The following is a 9,023-nucleotide window of genomic DNA, read 5'->3' on the forward strand; positions in this document are numbered from 1 at the left end:
CTAGCTATCCAGTTTATCTACCGGCTCAAACTCGAATTTGATCGCTTTCCATACTTCACAAGCTGCGGCTAGTTCAGGACTCCATTTGCAAGCTGATCGGATAATTTCATTACCTTCACGAGCAAGATCGCGCCCTTTGTTACGAGCTTGTACACAGGCTTCTAAAGCCACCCGATTAGCTGCTGCACGAGGTGCATAACCCCAAGGATGTCCTAAAGTTCCTCCACCAAATTGCAATACAGAATAAAGATTTTGGTCAGAGCTGGTATATGCTAAACATGAACACCCCTTGAAGCCACCGGTATAACACCTGGCATGGATACCCAGTCAGTGAAAAAGATACTGCGAACACGATCTTTTTCAATAAAATTATCGCGCAATAAATCAACAAAACCTAAAGTCATTCCGCGTTCCCCTTCTAACTTACCTATTACTGTACCAGTGTGGATATGATCTCCCCCAGACACCCGCAATGCTTTAGCTAATACACGGAAATGCATACCATGATTTTTCTATCTATCAATAGCTGGATGCACTGCTTGGTGAATGTGAAGAAGTAGGCCGTTGTTGCAGCAATAATGAGCCAAACTAGTATTTGCGGTGAATCCCCTGGTTAAGTAGTCATGCATTACAATAGGAACCCCTAATTTCCCTGCAAATACAACTCTTTTAATCATTTCTTCGCATGCACCTGCAGTCGCATTCAAGTAATGCCCCTTAATTTCACCGGTTCTAGCATGTGATTTATAAATAGCTTCGGCACAAAAGACAAAACAGTCCCTCCAACGCATAAATGGTTGAGTTTACGTTTTCATCATCTTTGGTAAAATCAAGTCCACCGCGTAGACACTCATAACATGCTCTACCATAACTTTTTGCAGATAATCGCAATTTTAGTTTAATAGTACATCTGTAACATCCTCAAATTTTAAACTAAAATTTGACTACATCATGCTGGCTTTTGACTTGAGTTAATCTTGATTTAGCAATTCAAAATCTTCATTAAAAATCCCCTTTTTATTCTTAATTTTGGTTCAAGAATTACTCCTAGAATCCTTCTAATTTATTTCACTTCTAAAACCCTAGAATAATTATCCTACCTAAATCTTAGTGTTTCTAGCAAAATTCTTTCAAAATTTGAAATTTAGAAACTTTCCCTATTTACCCTTCTATTAGTGAAACTATGCCCTAGTATAAACTTAGCAAAGCTTGTCCAAAGACCCTAGATAAATTCTTCTCTTTTAGCCAAATATGCAAAATTCCTGAAAAGTACTGTTCATCGCTGTTGATGCGAAAAACACACACTGGCCTGGGAGATCTACTTAACTCTAGTGCAGGTCCTAAATCTTGGTTTCGGGTTCAAAAGCGTGCTAGTTGATTTGATCCTGCAATCAACAAGAAAGAAAGATAAGAAAAACAAGGTTAAATCCATAAACGATAGCCGATCGGCTAAGAGTCGATGACGTATCATTTACCATTGAGCCGATGTTATTGGCGTTAGATCAGCAATGAAGAATAAAACAAAATAAAGTTAAATCTACTCGATCGGCTGTAGGTATCAACGATATATAATCACCTTCTCGAAATATATTTAAGCTAGGTGATTGGGATAGATCGGACAGTAAGCTGAGACAGTATAAATCACTTATGCTTAAAGGTACTATAAGATGAGGATTACATATATTCATAACATAGCCGATGAAATAGATCTAACATGTATCGACTAGTACTCCGATACCACTCTATACTAAGATATTGAGGCATATAGAATATACTAGACGATAAAACTAATATATTTTAATGTACCAAGATCTTAATATAAAGGACAGATTTAGCATATCAAGTAAACATGTAGAGAACAAGATAACTAAATCAGGTAAGATCGGCTGAAACCCCGATACTATCTCTATTGATAATCATAAAACAAGTTAGATATTATAGCTATAGATATTACTTAATAGATAGAACTCAACTGATGCGGCATTAAGCATATAGATAACTATAATATCTAAACAAGTTGATGAAAACTTCTACGAGATGGTAAATATACTATATAATCTAGATCAACGTTGCTGTCTAACCCCATTGGCTGCTTTCTAACAATAGATGTTAACCGATTTAGAGTTAGACAACGATATTGATAGAAATTATATAATATATACGATAACTTGACGATTTACATAACCAAGATTAGAGTGTCATAAAGATGTAAGCACTAATCGCGAGAATGCAAGCTGCCATGACAAGTTTTACCTCTTGTTGAAGATCGAAACCGATGCAGCTCAACCCAAAAGTAAGAACTCGTCGAAACAATGAAAATAGAAAAAGGGTGGCGATGCACCGAAAGTGTTATTGAACTGTCGTTGGGATCGGGTTATATTTATACCCGAGATACATGAGAGGTCCTTGCCAGACACAACTCTTATCTCTAACAAACTCTAAGATACGAACGAATCTTCACGGCAGACTCTTGCCGAAATATATCTCTAAGAAAACTATTAAAAATATCCTAATTAATAGATACAATTGCCTATCTGTGAGCTTATCTCAATCACGGCAATACTTGTGTAGCACGTTGATCAATCCTGGAGATGATTATATAGCCTCCTTAGCGAGATCGGCCACATCGGCTGTCTTATGTCCGATCCACTGCTAGTCGATGCAGTCTTCAGCCGATGCCCTCGTAGCCGATGCTTACTCTGTTTCCAGAAGACAATTCTCTATGCTGAACCTAGTTCATGCCTTACCAAATTTGGTCGTTAACAATCGCACATAAAGTGTTCGATGAAATGTCCAGCCCAGCCCGAGTAGCCCAATCTCCACCCCAACTTTTGCGAAGTATAGATTAGATCCTAGGGGACCACAACCCTCTAAAAACCATGGCTTTCCATCACCATTCCACCCTCTGTCACTCAGCCTTGGCGCCCCGCGCGTCGCGCGCGCTAAGCCGCCGCACGTCGGCCTCACGACCAACCGCGCGCACCCGATCGCCATGACGTGCCACCAACCGTCCAGTGCGCCTCAATCAGTCACCACCACACCAATCTCGACGCCATGGAACCCGGGACGGCCGCCGCCGCAGCCTTGCCACCACCTGCCGCCGTGCGCGCCCACCCAATCCCGACGTCGAGATCGACTTCGCTTTTACCGCGGATGAAACCGCCAAATTTCGCCGCGTGTTTGAGCTAAAGTGTGATAGTAACTTTTTCCCCTCATGATTTGAACCAAGCGCCATCGAGCCAACCGTTTATTCCCTCGCTGCCGTCGCGCGTCGAGCCCGGAACGGCGCCAGCTCACCGCCAACCATTTTCACCCCTGGTAAAGCCATGCCACCACTGTCAAACATTCAAACATCCTCTCCCGCCACTCAATTTGGCCTTCCCTTCCCTCTCACAACCCCTGCCATCTCTGCCAAGCTCGGCTTTTGAGCTCATCAATGGCGATCATCACGCCCGAGCTCATCCGATCAGCCAAGCCCTATAAATAGGACCCTAGACCTTCCTTCGTTCTTCATCAGTCATCATTGACCACAACCATCTTACACGCCCTGTTCCGCCCTTATACCATACCCACAATCACTGTCCGTCGATCGAACACCCAGTGCGCAATCACATCCACACCTATCCATACACCCATAGTCCTAACCAACCACCCGAACACCTTCCCTAAGTCGTGTTCCACCATCCCAAAGCCAAGCCAAAGCTCTGCGATGACTTTCACCTTGCCGCGTTCGACCGAGCTCCGCCGCCACCGCCGTGCCCTGTTTCTGCCGCCGTGAAGTTTTTCCGGCCGCATCTCGCCGTTTTAAGCTAACTCGGTGAGCCCTCTCGTTTCTAGCATCTACATACTGCCTAGATTCCATTTTGTTAGTCGCTCTACATGATTACACCACCTACACGGCCATCGGCTAAACTCGATCGCCGCCGGTTATGGCACTCGTGGCTATATGCCTTCCACACCTTGCCACCAGTCGGCAAGCATACCAAATCACTCTAGCAACCTCACTGATACTCTCTAAGCCCATGCCAAGCTTTGTCTAGCTACCTAACCGCCGATCACCCTCTCGGCTTAACCATACCACTGCCACCCAAGCCGCCATGCCATTCTCATACCAAATCAGCCCCTCCGCCGCCGCTCATCAACGCCGGAGCACCCTAGCAACCTCCCCTCTCCATCTGCAAGCACTTCCCCCTCCAATCGCCGCCGCAATCCCCAACCCTAGTGCCGCCGCCCGCCAGTCGCAAATGGGGAACGGCCAGAGGAGGAAGAGAGAGAGAGAGAGAGACTGACCGGTGGGACCATGCACAGTAGCTTTTAACAATTTCCCAATTTAATTTGAATCTCAAACTTTAGAAGCGCATAACTTTTAAAATATAGATCTGAATCCAGTGAAACTTGGACCAAAATTCTTCTAGATTCATTCTCTATCTTTTTAGTCTATTGTTGCTATTTTCTCATTTTAATTTATTTTTCCCATTTTTGGATTTTCCTTGAATTTCTTTTGAACTTGAATTTTGTATGGCTAACCCTAGGTCTTGAGGACTCTTCTGATATTTTCAATAATACCAATCAATCTCATGACATTGAGCAAGGAAAGTTATTGTTCACCTCTTGATCATCTAAGCCCATATTTTTATAAATTATATATTTATGCCCTTTCTTTCAAATACTCTTTTTCTAAATGCATAAATCAACTATAGAAACCTAGATAATTTAATCTTGCTTATTTTGCTTACAATCTGGTTAAAATGCTCCATACTTAGATTGGAACAGTACGCTAGAATTGGTTGATTTTCGGGTGGCTAGTACTGTTGCAACCGACATAAGATTGCCCAAGTACTTATGAAGAACAAACGAGTACGACCAGAGTTCTAGAGTGGGGACAGACCTAGTTATTATGTTATTTAACAATGTGGTACCTCCATATAGTGGTTCTTGTTTTTAAGTCCTCGAGCAGGAGGCAACTATATGCCGCGCATGGCAATTTATACCATTACCATGTACAAGTAATTGGATTGATGAGCTCAATTATGATTATATTATGTTTATAAACCCTGATCGAGATGACATGGTGTCATACGATTAGTTTCCCCTAAATACCTCGGGAACGCCAAAACTCCTCACAATGCTGATAATGTACGTTCAGAGCGCATGGGGACTAGAGTTCATGGAGCATGTGCCACTATTGTTAGTAACCTAATACTGGGCCATGACTAAATAAAGCTGATGATTATTGGCAAGTCGTGGGCTGTGGGTAAAGCGTATATTTACTGTAGTAAAGTGAAAATGAATATATTCGAATTGCCGTGCTCACGGATTTGAGTGTTGGGGGACATATGGTATTTGGTTTGAAACTTGATAGTTGTACTTTGTTAAATTCTTGCTTAAATTACCAGATTGCCTATTATAGCTTTATGCAAAGAACCCCACTATATATCCATGCACGACATGTTTCTACGATATCTTGCTGAGTATTGCAAATACTCACTTTTGCTCAATTTAACCCTTTTTCAGATCTGGGTCAAGAGGAGGACCCCTGTGACTACTACTATGATGACCCCGATAGTTTAGAGAACCCTAGAGTTTATTCCTTCCTAGTCAAACTATAATAGACTTCCGCTGTATAATAGCAACCCTATGTATAATTATGTAAGTACCCACCTTTGTAAAATACCAAGTATTGTAAACTTCACATATGCAATGAAGAACCAGTTATATTATATGTATCAATATATACTGATCCAGGGCTTGATACATTAATCCTTGTCGGATCCAAGTCATTAGTTTTGGGACCCGACAACATCCCAATAAAGGATGACCATATTTGTTCAACTTATCCCTTTCAACTTGGATACCATGAGGCAGACCTTGGAAGGTTTTTGAATAAGTAGGGGGAATTCGCAGGTCCTCCAGATGTAGAGCGCATAGGGCTTTGAAACCAAATACGTTACCCGCAATGGAAGTAAAGATGTTAGTAACAGAACCCTCTTCAAATAGGTCTAATGCATAAGCTACATAAGCGATATATTGATTTTCCTCCACAACAACGGGCTCGATGTGATAGCATCAGCCTTTGTAACGATCAAAACTGGTACGTCCATCAGTCCAAACAGTTGTCCATGTACCCATAGAAGATTTGGCAACTACTGCAGCCCCGGCTTCTTCGGACGGAACCCCTGGCTGAGGAGTTACTCAGAATGCTGCCAAGATACCTGTGTCCTTGGTTTCATACTCTGGGGTGTAGTAAGTCAATTTATAATCCTTAACACCAGCTTGAAATCCAACACTTGCTTTAGTTTCTGTTTGTGGTGACATACGTCCCTCCCTACAACTTATGAATTAAGAATTCTTAGAACGACAGGGTCTACTCGATATGGATTAGGCGTAAATCTTTGCAAAATCTTAAAAAAAGATATTCAATTAATATCAACTCATTGAAGAAAATGGGGGGCATGCTTAAGTTAATGAATATATTTCATTCATATATAATGGGTACACCCTATGTACATTCTATGCTATAGGAATTCAATAAGAATTGAGTTGTTGTTATGGTAAGTTAATATACTTCGTTATTAAACCATGGATTTGATTCACCAAATCCATCTTTATTGTATACTCTTTAATAGATATAACGCAACCCCAAATCAACCTCTAATTCTTATTAAGTTCTTAATAGACCCTCTTTTCTTATTTTGAGTGGAAATACCTAAATACTATGAAAATTCCTTGTTGACAGCAATCTATGCTTCACAATGGTATATATTTTGTATATCAAAGTCCTAGATAAGAAAGTAGAGTACGCACAAATTGGTTAGAAAAGGCAAAATGTATATGAAAAAAAGATTGATTGAACTTTCCGACGGACTCATTCCATGAATAAACGATTGAATGGGATTCGTTTCGGCAACGAAATCAAGTGTTGGTCCCCTTTTCTCTCATATTGAATTAACTAATTCATTTCCTTTTGACTTCTGGATTTTTGGATATTTTTTTGTGTTGATTTGGCATTATTCAACAAGAAAAAACTCAAAATTTCGATAAATTCTTTTTTTTTTTGAAAATTATGTGATAATTATAAGAACCAATCCTACTACTTCTCGTCCCGGGGTTTCTACAATTGAAGAAAAAAGTACAGGCGTATCGATCAAATTATTGGATCCATGCTGAATGCCACTTTTCCCCTGGGCAAGTTACCTTATATTTATATTTATAACGCTTTGGTAGTCAATGAGTCAAGACACTGACGATAAGTAAATTAATATAACTTGTGAGGTATAACAATTATTAGGAAAAAATTGAGTTAGAGCTATACAGATGGGTTGACGAGAGAGGAATAGAAGTGATTGACACAAGAGCTCCTCTCAGTGTTCCTGTCGGTGGAGCACGCAGGGATGCCAAGGCGAGGCCACCGGTGCTAGACCTGATCGAGCTGCCACGGAGCATGTTATGGTTGGGAAAAAGATAGAGAGGGGAGAAGTGGCACTAACAAGTGAGCACAATAGTTTTCTATTTTTCCCTTGCCACGTGGGCCCACTTCTATTTTTAATTCCTTCCTGAATAGGCTGCCATACCAGCCCAAGTGGACAAAGTAAACATTCTGCACAAGCTAAAACTGTCCTTAAAACAGACCGTGGAAACATCTTGCATGGTTTATTTTAATAGTTTGAGGGATCGATTTACCCTGTTTGTAGTCGAGAGATACGAATTAGATTGAACATTTTGTTGAGGGAGTTATATTGGACTATTTCCACACGTAAAACATGGAGTTACAAAGTTTCAAAAGAAAAAGAAACATGGAGTTAAAAAACTGAAGTAAAACTGAAGAAAAAAATACATTAAGGCTCAGTTTGACAGAGCTGTTGGGTTGAGCCTTTGAGGTAAAATGAGGTGGATAATTAGCACATGATTAATTAAATATTAACTGTTATAAATTTTTAAAAAATATTTATTTGATTTTTAAATAATTTCTCTAATATTAAAAAAATACATTGTTTAACAATTTAGAAAGCGTGCTCACAGAAAATAAAATAGCAGCTCTTCCCAAAAGCTGAAAAGAACGGAATCTAAAGAAATTTTGTAGGATTTTGAAAAAAAATCAAATTCTTTGAAACAAACAATCGAATAAGAAAATTCCGGCCGGGTGAAATTATAGTTCAAGTGTACGGGCGAAATAAGTAAATTCCATATAGAATTTAAATCCTACCAAATTGTTTGTTTCAAATGAGGCCTTATGGCAGTAAATGAGACAAGTATGTCCGGCTGGCTGTTACTGGACAATTTTATAGCCGAAGTACCTTTTTCCTTGGAAAAAATCGAAACCCAGGTGACACATTTTGTTTGTCTTTTATATATAATTCTGACATATACCACTATTTCCTGAAACCTCCTATATATGCCATTATACTCTGTGGTAGTGCACTTCTCACATGTGCTCTAGCTGGGAAAAAATTATCAATTTTGCCACTATATATTGTATTGGTGGGACAAATAGTATGCTTAAAACAGTTGCCATTTGGAACCATAATTTTGAATATCAGTTTTTGGCTCTAAAAAAATATAAGAAAGTTTAAAGGATGTGTTTAGTTCGTGTGCCAATTTTTTTTGAAGTATACGGACACATATTTGAAGTATTAAATGTACTGCGAGATGAATTTATTAAGCCTAATTAATCCGTCATTAGCAAATATTTACTGTAGCATCACATTGTCAAATCATGGCGTAATTAGGCTCAAAAGATTCGTCTTGTGATTTACATGCAAACTGTGCAATTGGTTTTTTTTCGTCCACATTTAATGCTCTATGCATGTATGTGTCCAAACATTTGATGTGACGGAAAATTTAGAAGTTTGAAGAAAAAAATTTGAATCTAAACATGGCCAAAATTAAAAATACTCAACGAACTTTAGGTTTTAAATTTTATTACCGGTGCTTTGCGTCGGACCACTCTTTAATCAATGCTTTTACTTTGGATCGGGTAAAGTTGCCTTTATTTCAGTTTGGACCATCCAGGCTCTCTTCTCTAG

The 9,023-nt window shown here is 39.7% G+C and overlaps 1 pseudogene; it reads right to left on the reverse strand.

Moving 5' to 3' along the window:
* Nucleotides 1-6,330, reverse strand: LOC127754906 (ribulose bisphosphate carboxylase large chain-like; annotated as a pseudogene).
* Nucleotides 6,331-9,023: the final 2,693 nt, after the last annotated feature.

This window comes from Oryza glaberrima, chromosome 11 (genome assembly GCF_000147395.1).
Source record: "Oryza glaberrima chromosome 11, OglaRS2, whole genome shotgun sequence".
Taxonomy (NCBI): Eukaryota; Viridiplantae; Streptophyta; class Magnoliopsida; order Poales; family Poaceae; genus Oryza; species Oryza glaberrima.